The sequence below is a fragment of the Oryctolagus cuniculus genome, chromosome 7, assembly GCF_964237555.1.
Source record: "Oryctolagus cuniculus chromosome 7, mOryCun1.1, whole genome shotgun sequence".
NCBI lineage: Eukaryota > Metazoa > Chordata > Mammalia > Lagomorpha > Leporidae > Oryctolagus > Oryctolagus cuniculus.
In genome coordinates, this window is record NC_091438.1 from 148,238,757 (window position 1) to 148,240,998 (window position 2,242).

A 2,242-nucleotide genomic window follows, 5' to 3' on the forward strand; every position below is an offset into this window, starting at 1 on the left:
CATGCGTATCGGAAATAAAACCCATTGAGCTGGAGGAGAAGCCAAGCTGGTGACTAGAGCCCCCCTCACCCGCCCCGCTTCTCCCCCAGCCATAGTCTTCCCTCCTCTGCATTCTATGCCGTGCACCTGGGGCTGCCTAGGAAAGGAAGCTCTCCAACCTCTCTCATCTTCTGGTGACCAACTGAAATGCTTCCTCCTCCAGGAAGCCCTCAGTGACAGCCCTGGCCCTTCAGGCTCTGACCGCCTCCAGCCTCTGGTGTACCCCGTTTCCTGGACATGTGGCTCACTGGACCTGGCTAAGGGGGGCTCCTCATCCATCTCCATATCCCACAGGCATCTCCGACACAGAGCAGGTGTTCAGTACGGTCTGAGGATGGGTTCTCAAGGCGGGAGGAGGAGGAAGGTACTAACAGGTTCTCAGGGAAACAGCTGATCCCACGGGCAGGGGGCTGGGACTGAGTTCAGAGTTCTGGGACCTTGAGGCCTGTCTGCGACCAGACGGCTCTGGCTCTGGGCCTGCTGAGTGGGCTGTCAGCGCCTCCTGGCATGCTTTCGCCTGTCTGCAAGGTGGTGGTGCCACTGCCAACCTCCCAGAGAGACTACGGAAGGGACACAGAAACCCCGTCCTCTCCACATGCCTGGTGAGCAGGTGCAGGAATGCAGACCCTGCCCGCACCTCCGGGACCCTGGGGGCGCCTCCCTGAACCTCTGAGGCCCGGCCTCTGCTGCCGCACCCTCCCAGGGCACAGGGGGTGCTCAACTCCCTGCTCACCCTGCCCGGCAGCACCCACGGCTCCCTGTGGACCTTGGCCCTGGAGCCGTTTTCCCACGAGATGTGCTCTTCTGGGGGAAGGGTGTCTTTCCTCTGGGGAAAACCCGAGACCGGCACCCCTGAACCCCAAACAGAGCCCAGTCCTCTGGGGATGCTCCTCAGAGCCCCAACTTCACTCCTTAGACTCAGCTTCTCCCTGCATAAATGGGCGTGCAATCCTACCTCCTGGGGCAGACGAGACCAGGGAGGGAAGTGAATGGGATGTATGCAGTAGGTGCTCAGGGTAAGGTTACTCCTTACGCTCCAGGACATGTCAAGGGGGTAGGGATGGAAAAACTGGGACACACAGGCAAAGCTGAGGCAGAATTTATTCTCACCGGGGGAAAGTTCCAGACTCGGGACAGGGCCCACAGAGCAGACCCCTGGGCCCCTTGAAGGGGGACCCACATGGTGAGGGGGGCAGGCCCACCGTGTCCCCGAGACCGCGAGGGCCCCGAGCCCAGAAACCGAGTGAGGCGGGGTCCAAGATTCCCCCTTCCATAGGAAGGACGAGCGGCTGGGCTGGATCACGATGCAGATCCAGAGGTGTGGAGCGCGGGCCGCGGCTCCCCGAATTATTGCAAGAGAGGGGCTCGGTGCTGGTGTCTCTGCGGGACGGCTGTGCTGGCCAGGGCTGGGGCCACACTGCCCCTGCGAGGGGCGTTCTCTCCCTGGGTGCTTCCCATGTGCTTTGAGGACCATTTTTGCATTGTCAAGAGTGAGGAAAAAATATTCCGACAGGATAGAAAACAGATTATTTATATACCCTGGTGGGCCGGAAGGGGCAGGGCCAGTCTTCGAGGGGAGGGGCTTCCCAGGGCCCCTCCCAGCCATGGTCCAGCCCTAAAACCCGGCTGCTGTGTGGCCCTGGCCAAGGCACAACCCGGGCAGGCCCCTCCCCCACTGGCGCAGGGAGGGCTGAGAAGTGGGGTCTCACTGTCCTGGGCATGGGGTCAGGGCTGGGCAGTGAGGGGTTGGCAAGGGGGCTTCCGAGTGAGGAGAGCTGGGCTGTAGAGAGAGGCATCGGCGGCTGGGGCCAGCGATGGTCGCCCAGCCCGGCCGGGCAGCCACGTCCAGCCGAGAGCGGCTCAGGAGCCAGCAGAGAGGTGGCCGGAGGGACTGGCCAGGAACCCTGTTTTCCTGTTGAAGCAGCGGAGGGAGGGCCCGACCTGAGTAGCAGCCAGGGGTGGGCTTCCCCGGGCGGAGGTGAGGGCGGGCCCGGTGCTGGTGTGGTTCAGAGGGGGCCCGGCTCCAGCCTCCCCACGTGGGCAGGTAGGCATGAGCCTGGCACCAGGCCCCAGGGGCGCTGGGCCTGGGGTGGGGGGCGGCACATGGACTTCCTTGCCCAAACACCTGTGACACCTGCTCATTCACGACCCTCATCCACAGTCACGCCTGCTTGTCCCCAGCCTTAACGGATAAGTACACGCA